This window comes from Gasterosteus aculeatus, chromosome Y (assembly GCF_964276395.1).
Source record: "Gasterosteus aculeatus chromosome Y, fGasAcu3.hap1.1, whole genome shotgun sequence".
NCBI lineage: Eukaryota > Metazoa > Chordata > Actinopteri > Perciformes > Gasterosteidae > Gasterosteus > Gasterosteus aculeatus.
In genome coordinates this window covers 9,031,982-9,049,636 of record NC_135709.1, presented here as the reverse complement: position 1 = coordinate 9,049,636, position 17,655 = coordinate 9,031,982, and the positions used below count along the sequence as shown (strand labels likewise).

The 17,655-nt window shown below is 43.4% G+C and overlaps 1 long non-coding RNA gene across 2 annotated transcripts; it reads right to left on the bottom strand.

Annotated features, from left to right (window-relative positions):
* Nucleotides 1–361: 361 nt before the first annotated feature.
* LOC144390727 (uncharacterized) lies at nt 362–2,198 on the bottom strand. 2 transcript variants are annotated; one of them, XR_013454571.1, is made up of 3 exons: nt 1,888–2,198; nt 648–679; nt 362–509 (listed from the first exon to the last, which is right to left on the bottom strand). It is a non-coding gene; the product is annotated as an uncharacterized LOC144390727 (long non-coding RNA). The 2 variants fall into 2 exon arrangements; XR_013454570.1 differs by lacking the exon at nt 1,888–2,198 and having other exon boundaries at nt 648–1,042.
* Between the last annotated feature and the right edge of the window lie 15,457 nt (nt 2,199–17,655).

Here is a 17,655-nt window from a genome sequence, read left to right as displayed (position 1 = left end):
CACTACCTCAGTGAACATATGGTCCCTATCTACAGAGTGTTAAATGTACACTGAACACAGAGTTAAATTTCCAGAGTCAATTTTACTCTGGTAAGAGTTAAAATTTTACACTAGGTGCAGTGTAGTGTAATAATATTAACTCTAAGAAGTGTCAATCAAGTTTTACACTATGTAAGAAGTAACACCCATAGTGTTATTCACATGTAACACTAAAGAGTTATAAAAGAAATAACCTTTCCAGTGTTAAACCTACTTTACACTATGTTGATTATGAAATCACTCCAAAGAGTGTTGATTTTTAACCAACTCCTACCAGTGTTGCATATCTATGCAGGGGGAAAAACACACAGACAATTGTATCCATACTGTAATACATATTTATTCCAAGTAAACATGAAATATTGGCATCAAAAGTAAACCTAAAACATGTAAAGCTCACATCTTATCACAGTGGCAAAGATCTTGGTTGGTGCTGGATGACAGGAATGTTTTGATCAACATGATGGTATCTGCAAAGACAGCAAACTGAAATCAACATTATGATCTACAACCCCACACAAGCTGACAACCTGAAAATACCCTATTTCAGCTTTAAAAATCACAAACACAACTACATTTTCGGTCAAGTACATAAACTTATTACTTACCACCAGAGCACCACAGTACATTAAAGAACAATCTGAAAGAAAAAAGGAAAATATACATATTAAGTAACTACGTAACTACGTAGACCCCTCCGCCGTAGCCTGACGTGCACCTCCGAAAAAATCTAACTGCGAGTCGAGTTGACGTGGATCGCAAGGGCTGTGATTGGTCCGCTCAGAACGTAATTTGCGGCAGTTGCTGACATTTGAAAGTATCGAAAGTGCACTTGCTCGTCCAGGTCCCTCAGTGGGTGAACCAGTGTTGTAAATTCACGTCTTCTCCGTAGCCTGCGCTTCAATATGAGCTTCGGCTCACCAAGGATTCGGCACCCGCAGAAACACACAGCCACACCCGCCGCCGCCGTAACGTGGAAGCATAAATTAAGCTTACAGCAGCTACAGCCATATACATAAATAATAGACATCGACCGCTGCTGCCTAGTGGTGCTGACGGGCCGCGGGGCCGCCAACTTGGACCGGTCACCCGCTCCACTCAGTGCCAGCTGGCGCAACGAAGTGTCAGCGCGTCACTCGCTGAATACAAAAGCGGATGTTCACGGGATTTTGTAGGCATGACACCGAAAACATGATTCGGCGTATTTTAATATTCATAGTAGGCATAACAGTAATAATATTCTGGTATATAATATAATAAAAAATATTTGTTTGCGCCTCAGCAGCCAGTGCAGCGTCTACTCTTTATATGTCTATGGCTACAGCAGCAGCTAACGTGAACCGAGCCTCTCGGAGCCGCGGCTCGGTTCACGTTAACTGGGTCGACTCGGTGCATTCCGCCGTCTGCCGGTGAACTAGCGGGTCCTATGAGCCCGTCCGCACGTCCGCGACATGTCCCGCTATGCTCGACCAAAATTGTGACGCTAAAGCGATTTGCTCCGGCTCAAATAGAAATAATAAATATGACTGCTTCAACAAATTTTTGTCGTCATTTTACTGAAATAAATGTGCAAGCATGACACATAACACACCAGGACAGCTCTTCCTCGCTGACATTAACGTTACCTCGTGTCGTTTTTGTTCAGTTTGGTGTTGGTGGTCAGACATGTGGCTGCTACATTTAAGCTAACCGCCGACCCGATATCACGTTAGCCATTTGAAATTCGGTATTTGAAGACACGTACCCAACATTGACTAGTGTGGTGAATGAATACGTCCCTTTATTCTTATACAGATTCTACTGGAATGAAGAAAAACAACGGGAATAGTTTATAGTAGAAAGACTTACCACAGTATTTCGATGCGAGGAAGATGGCGATGCCAGAATCCACATTCTCAGTTTGACCGGGAAAGTTGGTGGGCGGGGCTTTCCAGAGTATTTTTTGTGATACTCTGGAAGGTATCTTGCTCTAATCAGTGTTGAATCAGGGCCTGAGAGAGTCAATAACACTGACAGAGTAAAACCTCTGTTAACTCCGATTATTTTCACCAACACTGGAAGTTTTCTGGTTCAATTTTACTCTGTCCATTGTTGGAAGAACTCCGGAAGAATTAAAATAGTTTGACACTGCCTTTTTGACACTGGCAAATTTACTGTGTAGTGTACGGGTTTGGGACAGGTACTGTAGTGGTTACCAGTCTGTCATTTATTTTTCTGAGGTCATGTGCCATGCGATATTTACCAGTCCCTGTCTTTTCTACAGGAAGAATGGGCATGTTCCAGGCGGACTGTGAGGGCTCCAATACACCTGATTTGATGAGGCCCTCGATAGTTTCTTTGATCCCTTCTGCAGCGGCTGGCTTGTGAAGGTATTGAGGTTGCCAAATGGGAGGACCGTCATCAACTTCAAACGTCACTGGTTTACATGCGTTACAAAAACCTACGTCAGTCGGACCCCCCACCCCCCCCCCCTCCAAAAAAAAAAAAGTTCACAAAATACTGCAGTTGTATTTTATTTTTTTTATTTTAACATAAGTGAGAGAATTACATTAGAAAAACACAATTAACAGAATCCAGTTACTCTTGCAATTACAACAGGAAACACACATTTGCACCAAATATACAATACAAAAGCACAATATACAAATAAAATATAGAATAAATATTGTAAATAGCACAAATTCTTCATCACACAAATGTGGAAACACACTAAATACAATCGAACTGTTTCACTATTGCACTAAGAACAGAAAACACAAACTAAATCTAAAACCTGACGTTTCTGGCCTCCTTGATGCAAAATCATCAATAATGTCTTATTATAATGTCGTATGAAATCTGCTCCCCTATTGAATGATTGATGCTGATGACACCAAGGCCAGTGAGCCGTTTCTCGGACATGGTTGACCTAAGGTATGACTTGATCAACTTCAGTTTGGAAAAGCTCCTCTCTGCTTGAGCCACAGTGACTGGCAGAGTAAGTGCAATCCTGAGAGCAGTCCAAAAGTTGGGGTAGATCTCTGATAGATCCTTGTCATGCACAAAAGTGATTAGCTCAAGGAGGCTCATGGTCTTTGATGGCAGGTCAGGGAAGTTCTTAATTTCCTGCACAAGCTTTCTACTGTCCAAATCAGAGTGCCCCTTAAAGTGCAGTGTGGTGCCTAGTGCCTCGCATTGCTCTGCCAGCTCTTCATCTTGCAAGACTTGGGAAATGTGTCAACACCCTGAATTTATTTTCCAATGTGGAAAATCTCTCCTTGATGGCTGATGTGGCTGCATCAACGACAACATTGAAGAATCCAACCTCCAACGTCTTAAGTGCATCGCTGATAGGCTCATCATGTGATTCATATGAAAAGTGGCACTTGTAGACCTCAGCCTTTTTGGTTTTAAAACAGCCTCCACATTCATTTCTTCACAAATGTCTTTGGCCGCAATCTGTGCAGTCTTCTTCAAAAGACTCACAGCCAGGTCCACATGCATATCAGGAGACTGCATGAGTTTGCTGGCATGCTGTATTGAAGATAGCATGTCATACCAAACAACTGTGCAAATGCTGAAGTAGTATGACCCCACCTCCTCAGACAAAGACTGCCTTTGCAGCAGGGTCTTTGGTGTGGTTTCTCACCTCAATTAAAGCCTCTCTCACGGCAACTCCGTGGTACCTCATGGGCTCAACACTTTTGACCTCGCTCTCCCACCTTGTTTCTGCCCACATCTTTAAAGTGATGCTCACATGCTTCTTCAGTATGGCCCATCTTTGGGTGGAGCCTGAAAATAATGTGTATAGCTTTTGCAGGACACCAAAGTAACTGATAGCATCAACAGATCTCTTAGCAGCATCACACACAACCAAATTCAATGTATGCACGGCACATGGCAAAAACAGAGCTCTGGGATTCTTTTCTAAGAGCCTTGAACTCCCTTATTTTTGCCCCTGATGTTTGCCCCGTTGTCATATGACTGTCCTCTGCAGTCTTCAAAAGGAGTCCTCAAAGTTTCGTCAGGATCATGGATGCCAAGTTCTGGCCTGTTGACTCCTCTGCCTCCAAAAATCCCATAAAATGTTCCATGACATGGGGCTTCTCCATCAGTGACACCACTCTAATGACCACTGACAACTATTCTATGTGGCTTATATCTGTGGTGCAGAATCACAGAAAAAAACTTTGCCTGCTTGATATAATCCACTATAGCAGAGATGATTTGGCTGCTCAACAATTCAATCAGCTCATTCTGCACATGATGGCCTTAGCTGTTTTGACTTGCTGTTCCTCTTTCAACACGGTTAAGGTGTTCTTTCATAATGGGATCAAACATGGCCGTAAGTTCAACCTCTTTGAGAAAATTTCCATTTGATGGTGTGAACAGTGTTTCTGCGTGTCCCCTTAGAGCCAAATTTCGAACTGACAGTGACTGCACAATAGCAGTGAGACGTGTCAACACTTCTCTCCATCTGACCCTCTCAGCCTCCAGAAGTGCCATCTCCAGGTTATCAATAGTTTTCCCACTTTGTAACCTCACAGACAGTTCCTTCCATGCTTTCATGCAATTGAGGTGTTCAATACTGTTTTCATGGGATGTGAGGTAATCGCTTGCATGTTTCCAATTTGCCATTCCTGCTGCACTTAAATTAATGTTCCTCTTGAAAAACAATTTGCAGCAGAAGCAAAAGAGGCTGTTGTTCGTCATTGAATAAATCAGCCAACTTTTCACCACTTACTAATGTCTATATAAAATATTGGTGGTGGCAACATCTCCCATCACTCTCATTTCTACGGAAAACAAAGGCAGGTGGAACCTTACTTGGTCCTCTGTGAACCAGCTCAGTCCGAATACTGTCAGTCAGATGTGAGGGTCAGTTAGCAGGGTCGGTTGAGAGAGGCTCATCCTTAACAGTGGGGCTCAGTGGGGGTTCAGCTCCATGCATTTCTATCAGACAGCATATTGGCACTATTAGTCAAAAACATTACTCAAAGTACGTAGCAGACACACACACACAAACTCACCTGAAGGCTCATGCTGGGGAGAAGTACAGGCAAAGAGGTCTTCATCTTCAATATCAGATATTTGTGTAGCTGAGGAGATTGATGGTAGCTCATCCTGAAGGACCATTCCAGAAGACGCTCTGAGACTATTCCAGCAGAGTCATGTGTAGCAGGGGAGGTAGGTGGCTCCTCCTGACCAGTAGCAGAGGATGCTCCAAAATATTTTTAAAATGACCCTGAAATTGTAGTTGATTTGCAATTTAAATTTAAATCAAAAGGCCGTAGGATTATGTTTATACAGCTAAAACAGCCTGGGGCCAAATTGACCCCAAACATAATATAGTAGGGTTAAATAAACATTCCCTTACACTAAATGTCTTTCATTACATGCTATATTAATCTAACTTTTAGGGAGGAAACATTAGCTCCTCGGTTACAGCCTTGAATTCTATGCATGGCACACTTTTAGTTCTGACTGTTAAACGATACTTTGTCACAAAATACAGTTGTAGCAAATAGCAAATGTCCGTCTTTGAAACTACCTACAGATTTGAGAATTCCGTTGGTTAATGACAGGACCTAACATTAAACCAAATGATGGAAATAAATAATAACTGAACTTGTAACAGTTTTGTTGCAAAGCAGATATTATGGTGACATTACAAACCTCGTGTTTGTTGAGTTAAAACCGAATTATTGTTGTATAAGCATTAAGCAACATAGCAAAAAGGCTAACAGACGGAAGAGTTACCCCACCAATTAATTTATGACACATGTATAATCATACAGAGAGACAACATATTTGCATTCCTCCATCTTTTGCTCGTTTCTCCTCCTCTTCTTTTCTTTTCTTTCTGTAGTGGGAACGTGATGATTTTAACCTTTTTCTGTCCATCTCTATTTTCATTTGCCTCTGACTCGACAAGCAACAGATTTCCCATCCCGCCAACACTGTCAGTCACGACCAGAAGACTAAACCAATTAACCTTGGTGACAGGTGACACATAATCGTTTTGTATTACCAATTTTTATTGGCCATTTCACACAATTCATAAAAAACAAAAATGTGCAGGAACTATAGGCTTGCATTTATCATTATTGAAATGTGCGTTATTTGTAAGAAAGTTTGGGGTGTGACTGACTTTAGCCCACTAATTTCATTAGCGTATTTAACCGTGAATTCCCCGACCCCTGCTCCCCCCCTTTATCCGACCGTTCCATTTGGGTGACGCAGAGGTGAACTGTCCCCCGCGCGCCCCTCCCTTTTCCCCTTCTCAAACACAAAGCTTCTGTGCACAGCACCTCCAACAAGCAGGGCGCCTGCAGCCGCACCGGTTCGCCCGTGCCCAGAACCGCCACTGGCAGGGATGGTTGGTCTTTTCGCGTCCGTGGTCTCTGGACACCTGTTTGTGTGTTAAAATAACAGAGTTAGTTGCTTTTTCTGTAATCCTGTACATTTTAGCGGAGGGAGAAAAACAAACATCAGGCAGCTGTGCAGCGCCCGTTTTGTCATTAGACCTAAGTCTTTAGCCTGATGTTTGGGATGCAGAGCCAATGACACATGTGTTTACTAAATGTTCCATGAATTCGTCACAATGAGGATTCGTTACATGAGGAGGATCTGGAGGAGGAACATACGGATCAAGAAGAGTTATCCAAGGCTTCCACTTTTGGTAAAGAGTAATAACCCCTGGGACTTCAGGACACTCAGGCTTCAAGAGGCTCCAATAAATGTCTGCATATTGTTGTTGTTGCTGCAGTGGTTGCACCACCCACTAACCACTCGTTTGTCCATTGTCATTGCAATGTAGAACCGTTCCATCCATCATGGTGACGCTTAGTCCATCCGGGCTGCACAAGATTGAAGCCCCCGTTTTAATGAGAAGATCCCTTCCCATGAGATTCACTGGAACTTGAGGCGAAACAACAAAAGAATGAGTCAATGTCTGATTTCCCACTTTCACCAGTAGGGGGACTGTTAGAGGCAGTTTCTGTGACACCCCGGAGAACCCCACAACGCTATCTCCAGACATAGCAGATGAGCCCGCTGCCTGTATGGTGGAGTACGTGGCCCCAGTGTCAACGAGAAACGGCAATTGTTGTAGTACCGTGAGTGACAGCACGGGGTCTTTCCCTGCCTGTCTCACTTTGGTGAGCTGGAGCTTCAGCAGTTGTGCCTGCAGCTCCTTTAACTGTTTATCTTCCCCTGTCGCTTCTTCTGTCGCGTCTTGTAAATGGTGTAGCAAATGTCTCTCCCACACAGCAGTCACTACCTGGCAGGTCTGGGTTAGTGAGTCATCTTAGCTTTTACACTCTCTGGTACACCCTCCAGCAGTGCTGTAGTGGTAAAATTAGAGGTGGGTAAACTCTGAATTTTGTGATCATACAGACCTCAACACGATGCAACGTGATGCGAAGCAACGCAACACAAAGCGTCGCCAAAACCAACCAAACAGAGAATTAAAGAAAGTCAGTTGTGATTGGCTGTTGGTCTCCAATCACAACAATAGTAGAACTACCTACAGCAGTTGTGCCCAACCAGTCAATCGCGGTCTACCTGTCGATCGAGGGCTGAGTTGCAGTCGATCGCGGGTAATTTGGACCCCAGGACACTTAATTGAGTTGTTGAACACAGAACTTCACCCACAGCCATACTGGCAGTTGGGTCATGGTGCCCACACTCTTACACATTAAACAGTAACATTTGAGCACAACACAACATCAAACAGTAACATTTGAGCACAACACAACAGAACCTAGAAAAACACACATAAACTTAAACACTAGAACATGAACATAACAGATAGGGATTTAAATGGATCCAAATATTGTCCCATAATGCAATGCGCCTACCAGCGCAGCCTAACATGCTACTGTAGCAACTCTCGATAATGGAACTCGAGACATCAATTTGAGTTTAATAGATTCATTTAGAAACAGGGAAACAGAGCTGCCGACTTTTCCAAAAACCTTGGCGTGAGACCGGCCGGGCTGGGTGGGTCGTATCCACGCAGCGCGATACCGAGCGCGTTGTAAACGTGTCCATGGACAGGAAAGGGAACCTTACACTACTGTTGTGTTCTGGCGCCCCTCTTTTTCAATGGTAGTCTCCCAATTTTTTCGGCGTGAGAAATCGGAGGTGTGGCGTGAGAGTGTGTGAAACCGATCAAATGCATGGGTCTCACGGCCAATGCGTGAGAGTTGGCAGCCCAGGCTATGGGCAAAGACTGGGCGGAGCTTGAGAGTGCACGTTATGATGAGCAAGTGCAGAGCATCTTGTCAGAATTTGACAGGCGCTTCACTGACTTTGCATCCATTGAGCCTGTTGTCAGCTATCTCTGTTTTCCATTTGGGGAAAATGTAGATGTATAACGTCCAAAGTGGCATTACTCTTCAACCTGGATAGCTGTGCTGTTGAGAATGAGATCCTCACACTGAAGAATGACATTGAGCTCAAATCCAGAGCAACACCTGACATGAATGTCCAATACGGGAATCTAATGCAGAAAGAGAAGTACCCCAACCTCAGACAAACTGCAGAGAATTTGACTGCACTTTTTGGATCAACATATTTGTGTGAGTCTGCCTTTTCACATTTGAAAATCATCAAGTCAAAATACAGATCAACCATGACTGATGACCACCTTGCAGTCTGCTTACGGCTGGCACTCAGCTCTTACTGTCCGGACTATGAGAGACTAGCTTCCTCCTCTCAGTGCCAGAAAAGGTAGAGAAATGCCACTTTTCCAACTTGAATTAGTTCTTATAAAAGTTCAAAGAATTAGGCATTGTAATATTTGGGTTGTTTGCCTGTTTTGTTGTTACGGGCCAGTCCTAGGCCTACTTGTGCTTATTCTTTGCAAATTCATATGTACTTCAATAAATGTATTATGATTGTTAAAACTGTATCTATGTGTCAGAAAACTGTCCTATATAGGTGCGCAATAAATTGTGGCTATGCTACGGCTTTCGATATGGCTTGGTAGATCTCGATACACTATCAACTTTAAAAGTAGATCTTGGTTCAAAAAAGGTTGGGCACCCCGGATCTACAGCATCGCGGAAGCTCAGCGAATTGTTGAAGTTTGCAGCATTTGTGCTAAATGCTAATGGCCTGGATTAAAACACGTGCTGTTCTCATCATTTGCTTCGGTCATGTCTGATGGTGGCTAGCCGGACTTCTAATATCATCATATTGTGGAGAGGGCACCTGAGTAAACTGCGCGCACAGACTATGTTTTTCTTTGCTATATATAATATAGTAAAATATAGTTCTCTGTGCTCAAAACTTAATATTACGCGCTCAGGATTGTGGCACAAATATAACGCCATAGAGGTGGGTAAATTCTATTTAGAGGTGCGCAAACGCTATTTCCAAAATTCCAGAGGTGCGTAAACGGCGTTTACGTGCGTTTACCCTCCACTACAGCCCTGCCCTCCAGTACCGCCTGTCTAAACCATTCCCTTTGCACTCCTGCAGTGCCTGGGTGATGACCTGTGTGTTTCACCCATGTTTCCATACATTCGTCCAAATAAGCGCGCAGTGTTTTCTTTGAGTCCCATGGTAATTTCGGTATTTTAGCGGACACTGGAAGTGGCCATTTTTCGCGCATCGCGTCGCCTACTTCGGTCGCAAAGTACAAAAACACTTCATTGTCCGCTTCTCTTATTACATTCGCCCTTTTTTCTATATCTGACAGATCATATGCAGTCATGCATCTCGCAGCCACCGCCCTGAAATCTCCCATTGCAAGCGAGTAGTAGTAGTTGGTCTAATTTCTCCAGCCATGCGCCCCCTCCCTCGGACAATTTCTTTGTGAAGTTTCCTCTTTCCCCACACATTCACCTTCTCACATTTTGACTCGAGCTCCCTACATTCTCTCTCCTTCTCCCACAATATCTGTGTCAGTGACACTCTGTCTGCCAAACTAACGCCTTTCTCCTCTAACAACTTTCTCACCGCGTGTTCCGTGTGCTCCACAACATCATGTTTCTTTTTCTCAGTGGTATCTCCGCTCACCGCCACCAACAGCAGCCTCCGTTGGTCATTTATTATTTTCCATCGATACCCTGGCGCTGGCTCCCAGACGCCGTCGTCCGCTTCTCCATCAAATTCACCTTCCATTTAACAGCAGTCAACCAGTTCGTATGTATTTTACCAGAGCAGACAGCTATGTTCTGAAAGTTTATACTAACCTTTCAGAGAAAATGTTTGTGTCTGCGAGCTTATGTTAGCCTCGCAGAATTAATTTATGCCGAAAGTTTATACTAACCTTCCGGAGTCGATGCGTCTGTGAGTTTATGTTAACCTCTCAGACTCACTTATTAAAGCTGCAAGTTTATGCTTTAACCTTGCGGCCTGTCTGCGTTCTCAATTCCTTAGAGCATACTTCCAAAACTTATTTCTTAAAGTGCATTTCTCAACACATTTTATTTATTTACTTAATCACTCCTCTCTCTCCCCCTCCACACTCCAAAGCGCGCTGTTTATTTTTACTGTATTCCAGCACCTCTCCAAGGGCTGCACATGTCTAGGAATCAAACATACGTTTTTTAAGGAACTCTAACCCTGGGTGACCAGCCCGCAGAGCTTTGGGGGTCCCCAGATCCCCAGGAGCCCACACCTAGCTAAATCAGCCCTCGTCAGGGTCTGAGGGGGTTGCCAAACCAGAGACCAGGATATTGACGCCGAATCAATTACCTTAATTTATAAGGATTTTCGATCCCTCGATACTCACCGGTATCCACTAAACCATAGTTAATTTATTTATTCCCAAACTTCAGCGCCCTTCGATTCCTTTGATTTATGACGGATACTCGATCCCTTGGTACACGCAGGTACCCACTAAACAACAGTAATCACTTCTTTTTTGGATTCCAGACCTTAAGCACTGCAGTACTTTTCCCGCACCCGGCGGTACGCAAACCAACACTCGGCGGTGTTCATCCCATCGATGCAATTTTTTTATTCTTCTTTTTTCTTTTTAGAGAATTGCTCAAGTATTGATTTGGTTCTTACACCACCAATCCACAACACACTCCTTACTTTAGCTTATTCAATATACAGAATTAGATGTAACAGGTTTCTGCTTACCTTGTTTTGAGGCCGGCCTGGGAGTACGTCGCGTTCAGCAGGTGTAAGCGTTTTAGATCGAATTCGCCTGTGCAGGAAAACCTCTCATCCTGGACGAGCCCCCAAATTGTCGGGATCTCCGATCCCCCCGAGTTGGTTGATGAGAAGGATCGCAGCACGTTGATCAATTAAAGTCAAAAGGTTAACATTTATTTAGAAGAGAAAAAGATTACATGAGCAATTCTCCGCAGATATCTGTCTCTAACTATTGCTTGCAAGCAGGAGGTCCAACACACCAGAACGTATTCCAGCGCTCTGTGTAATGGCGTCCCCGAGCAGTAAAAACGCTGAGTTTTTATACACTTGAAGACAGTTCTTAGCGCCAGTTTCGAGAAGCCACAATCAAGTTGAGATAAGAACTCTGGTGAAGCTGAGGGTAACACAGAATTCTCTTCTGATCGAAGGTCCGTGGGAGCAAGATGACCCCCTTCCCCAAACCTAGCTACAAACCCTAATCTCTCTCCATCTCAGGGTCAACCACTGCGACCTGGCTTTTAGCACAAGACAATTGTTTACAGAATGTTTTTACCACTACATCTCACACAACTCACACGAAACGAGACGGGGAGTCCAATCATTTTATTCACCAGCTTCACGCAACCGCGGCAGTCTACAGCAGCATCTCAAAACCCCAAACTCTAAATCACGACATTTTTTATGTTTGGCTCTCATCATCTTTGGGCCACGACACGACCCCCCCCCCCCCCCCCCCCCTCCCTCTGCCACTCTCGTAGCACTCTCAAGTTCTCAATCAGGGATGCTATCATCTGATTACGGGTAACAGACCACACAGTACCGGGACGAGGCATGCTTCTTACTTAACATTCCTGTGCATGGGATTTGTTTCTCTTTGTGTATTTGTGTTTGTTAAGGATGGGCAAAGATGTGGTCCACTATGAAACAAGAACAACAAGTGTTCATTTTTAATGCAAAGCCAGTGTTTTATTTTTCATATTTTTATTAGTTGGCTTTTGCCTGAAATACTTTTATACATTTAGTAACATTAATTAAGATGGCAGATAAACAAGAGTAGTTTCTCACCTAGATAATGATTTCCTCTACGTTACGTGTGTCATTTCCATCCTTCTGAATTTGATAAATGAACAGAACTTTGTAGACACACTTGTGGATGAAAAGTGCTTGTCTTCAATAACTTGATGATTTCGGGCCGTTTTATTGCCTTGCTCTTCTTATCATTCTTGCCGCTATTATTTCTCTGATTATAATTTGGTAAAATGTTGTACTTTTGGGTTGTAATATATGTGCTTGCTAGTATCACTTTGTGTTAACTACTTTTGTTCTACTTCACTTACTGTGAACATTGAGCAAATAGTTTTTAGTAATCATGTACCACGTGTGTAATCATGTTCTCTTTTTAATAGATGTTTTAAATGCAAAATCTGGTATAAAGTTGCTTTTGGGACAGTTTTTTATAGTGGAAGATGTCACATTTCTTACTGGCTTTCTTTGAACATGTGTTACTTCATCTTCTCCGCTCTGGATCGTGAGAAGTTTGTTGTGTTTTTTTTGCTAATGCCGATAGTGTGAAGTGTTGGTGTGCAGACGTACGCTGATGGCCGGTGCTGTGTTAGAGTCAGTTGCCCTCATTGTGAATCAGACCATCTCTTCTAACCATGTCAGAATGCCAAAGTGCACTAAAATTGGTCACTTTTTACCGTAACTGCCGCCGGGTGTCTGGGCGCTGAGGGTGAATTTAGCAACACAGTCAGACGTAAGCAGGCAATCTGTCTTTTGGACAGCGGGAGAAATGGAGTGAGGGCTCTGAGAATGTGCTAACAGGAGGTGAGGACGGAGACGGTTTTGCCTTATTGCGTCCCTCTATCACTGCACGGCGGCTTCCGGAGGAGCGGGACACTCACGTGAGCGTGAGACTGATCACGCACAGCGGGTTGGTGTTCGCCCTCATTTGATTTGTTTCAGTCACAACTAAAACGGATTAGCTGGCCTGCCAGTCTGCCTCACTGCGACAACAATGAATCTGTCTGCCTCATCATCTTTTCCTTCCACTGCTGCAATTCATCTTTTTTTTTTGCTCTTACAATGTTACCAAAAAACGCCTTTTTCACCTGGAGAAGTGAGTGAGTCATCAGAAACCTTTATGCTCATTTTAAAGATGATAACTACTGTCACATTTACCCAATTACAAAAATTCTTAACATTCTTTACAATGTCTAAAACCTCTAAAAAGAAGAGAAAATATTTTCTAAAAAGTAATCTGAAGCTTATTTCTGTCATATGTTTTAGGATTGTTGTAGCTTGTGTGCACGTCGGCCATTGGGACCCTCTTTGTAATACTTGCTGCTTATTAGTATGCATTCGTTTATAAGAACTGGAGCTTCAGCAGCTTGACTAAAAGCCGCCGGTGGGAGACATTGTAAAGGAATTGAAAAGCAAAGAAAGTGACTGTAAACCTCATATTTAATTACATTACATTACAGGTCATTTAGCTGACGCTTTTATCCAAAGCGACTTACATTACATATTTAACCCATGGCTTTTTTACATTTTTGCCTAGGGAGCAATTAGGGGTTAGGTGTCTTGCCCGGGGACACTTCGACTTGAGACATGGGGCAGCCGGGACTCGAACCACCAACCTTGCAGTTCCCAGCGCACCCGCTCTACCCCCTGCGCCACAACGACCCTCTCATTTAATAACTCGACAGAAATTAAATAAAACCTTTTTAACCTCAGTTGCACAGCGACTCAATGTTGGGTGTAATTGTCAGACCACAGCTGTTTTCCGGCTGGGCTACAAAGCCAAAGTGCAAAAATACAAAACCTCAACCCAAATAATTACTTTTAAATAACTTACAAAAAAATGTTTGCCAATTTAACTCTTAAATATGTTTCTATTTGCAAAATACTTACTTATAACTTTGGATTACCTTCATACTAAAGAAAAAAATAAATATATTTTTTTATTATATACTAAGAATTAATCTTTTTGCAAATCGTAGTTAACCAGCTGCTGGACCCAGCTTATCCGATTATATATTATACATTATCATATATCGTATATTATACATTGATGTGAGTGAAAAACAAAAAGATTTGACAAGTCGACAGGTGGAAGAAGGCAGTGTTCTTTTTGCCAGGAAAAAGACCCCCCCACACACACACACACAAACACACTCACACACAGACCCACACTGACATGCATCCACATCCATACATTCTCATCAAATCCCACTCAGCGTCCTCGGCTCTGTCTGCGGAGCTCAAACAGCAGCATTACTTCACGTGAGGAGTGGATCGGAGCAGGAAGGGGGAGCCGAGTGAGCTTCCAGCAGAACGATAAGAGAAGGAAGGAATGAAAAAGGATGAACCTGGCTACCTCTCCTATATTTGTACACTTTCTTTTTCTTGTGGTCTTGACGGCCTCTCACACAAACTCGGCCATGAGTTTGAAAGCAACATGGACAGTTAAGCATTTGCAGCAATACAAACAATGTTCATTTAGTGCAGCGGGAGTCTTTTGGAGATGGATGCATTTTATGAAATTCCCCATGTAAGCTTTTGATCATGTATCGTACCTGTATCTTTTTTAACTCTGGTAACACTCCGGTAACACTTGTAGTTGACTCAAGAGCATTTGGCATTGTGTTTGAGCTCAACATCAGATGGCATTTACAAAAAAAAAGAAAAAAATACTAAATTGCAATTATTTTAGATATTTAACTACAGTCCAAAACCCCTCCTGTATGTATATGGATGAAAACTACTAGCATACCTTGATGCATTAATTACTCATGACCATGTATAAATTGCGCGTACACACACAGTACAACATTACATTGCACATCCCATGTAAGCACAGGGCGAGATAGAAGGTATGTGGAAGTATGGCATGACCAAAAGTTGGAGAAAGAGAGATTATGGTTGAAGCATGTGTATTGGTCAGAGGAGGCTGCTGCGGTGTCTGTATCTCTCTCTCCTTCCCAAATGAAAAAAAAAAAGGTGTTCCTTATTCTACTCCACATTTCATTGGCTGAACCATCTCACAGGGAATGACAGGATCTTGGTCCATGGTTGCAACAGCGTCTCGGCCTAAAGTTCAGACCGGGTGCAGAGGATCCTCATGAAGAGTATAGCGCTAGTGGTAATGTAGATCACACGAGTAGTGTACACAGAACAGTAAAGCTTGTCGAGGAATACACATAACACGCAGACTTGTATACCCACCCAAACAAGATGACATAAGTTGGTTTGGTTTTTCCCTTCTTGGGCGCGGTTATAAATGGATAGGATGTCCAGTGAGTTACCACGAAAGTCAGGTGTATTCCACAGAAGCGCTTAGAAACACCTACAAAATTTATAACTCCCTGCAGGGTCAGCCCTTCAAAATTTTGTGGCTGATATGATGATTTGCAGCCCATCAAAAGAGGCTTGTAAAATTGACACAATTGCTTAAACATTTGGCAGAGAACGGACATAAGGCTAGCCTAAAAAAATGAAAAAATAAAAAAAACTTCAATTCGCTCTAGAACAAGTGACTTATCTGGGACATGTGATCACAGCTGAGGGCAAACCCCTCTCTCCCAAACGTGTTAGGGCTATTCAATTGGTACCAGAAACAAAACAAACCCCCCCCCGAATGATGAGTTATTTAGGGATGATTTTATACTGTAGACAGTGGATCCCAAATTATTCAGAAAGAGAGGCACCTCTCTAGTCCATGGTCCACGGTAAAGGCCTCAGCGCGCATGACAAACTGACTTGGACTACTGAAGCTGAAAAGGCTTTTCAGGACTTAAAGACTTCCTTATCACAGGCTCCGACTTTGGGCCTACCGAGACCTGACTTACCGTAGACTCAGTTCGTAGACCAGAAGGACTGTTAAATGACATCAGTTTTGTGTCATCTTCATGGAGGAAAACTTAGGCCTGTTGCCTACTTCTCCTCAAAACTGTTGCTTCGGGTCTTCCTCTCTGTTTGCGAGCAGTGGTGGCAGCCGAGAGAGACATTTTAGCATTATGTGACATTATGGGCTACTGTGATGTGACACTTATGGTCCCACATGCCCGGAACGCCCGGAAATCTCCCTAATTTCCGACAATTTCCGACAATTTGCAACCCGCGCACGTCGCGTTTGTCTGTGCCACAAATTGTCGGAAACGAACCATGACGTAGGTGGAGAGCTGGCGGAGGTGCGAATGGCCCAAATTAGCATATGAATGCAGCGAAACCGCGGGTGGCCGAGCCGAACGGGCTTGAATATCCTTACTCCTTATTGGATGAAACCACAACTTACTAACAAATTAAATCACTCGTGATTGGCAGCAAAACCATACGTGGGAAGACCAGGCTTGAGTTTCCTCGTTTATGAGTGGATGAAACCACAACTTTCAATCACTCGTGATTGGTTGGCAGATCTGTCGCTATTGGTCACCCGCCTCATTTTATTTATATGTATTTATATATTCATATTATGCTGTATATTCATTTCATGGTTATCCTATGTAGGCTACTACACTATTATTAGGATACCAACCAGGACATCAATGAATTTATAGAGAAAATGAACATTAGCCACATGTTTATGCAAAGAAAGAGCTTTATTAACAACAAACAAACAACAACTACATACAAAGTGAGGATCTGCCCACACTTGGGTAACGGCGGTTTAAAAATGACAGCTCAGTAAACTGTCCGTTTGCCTCCTCGGGGTTGTTGACCGTCACTGGCACCGTGTTTTCCGAGGCAGGTCTGTTGTGCAGGCGCCTCGTGCGTGCGTGTGGCGACCGTACAATCCACCCCGAGACCCCGCCAACAACGCCGTCCTCTCCGTCCGACGTGAGCTCCACGGTGGCGGATCTCCAGGGTTCCACCTCATCATCAGCCAGCACACTTTGTCTCGATTCCAGCAGCTGTAAAAACAACAATGAATCAGTACTGTGCGATGCGTACGGACACAACACATCTATCAATGCACCTGAAAAAAAGGTCAGCAAATAAACTCTTTCTTCTACCCTTCACTCGACTCCGCGCTGAATCCTTCGCAGTTTCCGTCCGCAATGAGTGTTCCGCCTGAACCTGAAGCTCCTGCGTCCCGTCTCAAAATACGTCTCACAGGCAGCTGGAAAACAATTAAATGAGTGTGGTATGAATACAAAAAATAATCAAACGCAAGTCACAGTAACATTCAACAAGGAAGGATAAACAGTAAACAGTGTCACTTACACACAATGACGTTGTCTAAATCTGGACTTTTCCCGGAGCAAATACGAGGTCACCGCCTCATTATGAGGCGAGATTAGTCTGTGAAAACAAAATGTACAGTTATGATCGATATCTATAGTATATACAAGAAAATACACTTTAATAAAGCTGTTTCTGCTCACTTGTAAGGCTACTAGGCTACTCTTAGCTTAGCTTGAGGCTACGCTACTCTTAGCTTAGCTAGCAGTCATCGAACGTATTCTTACCGCTATCGTGGGATCGTGCGCCCGTCTCCTCTTCTTTGAGTCGGTTCCT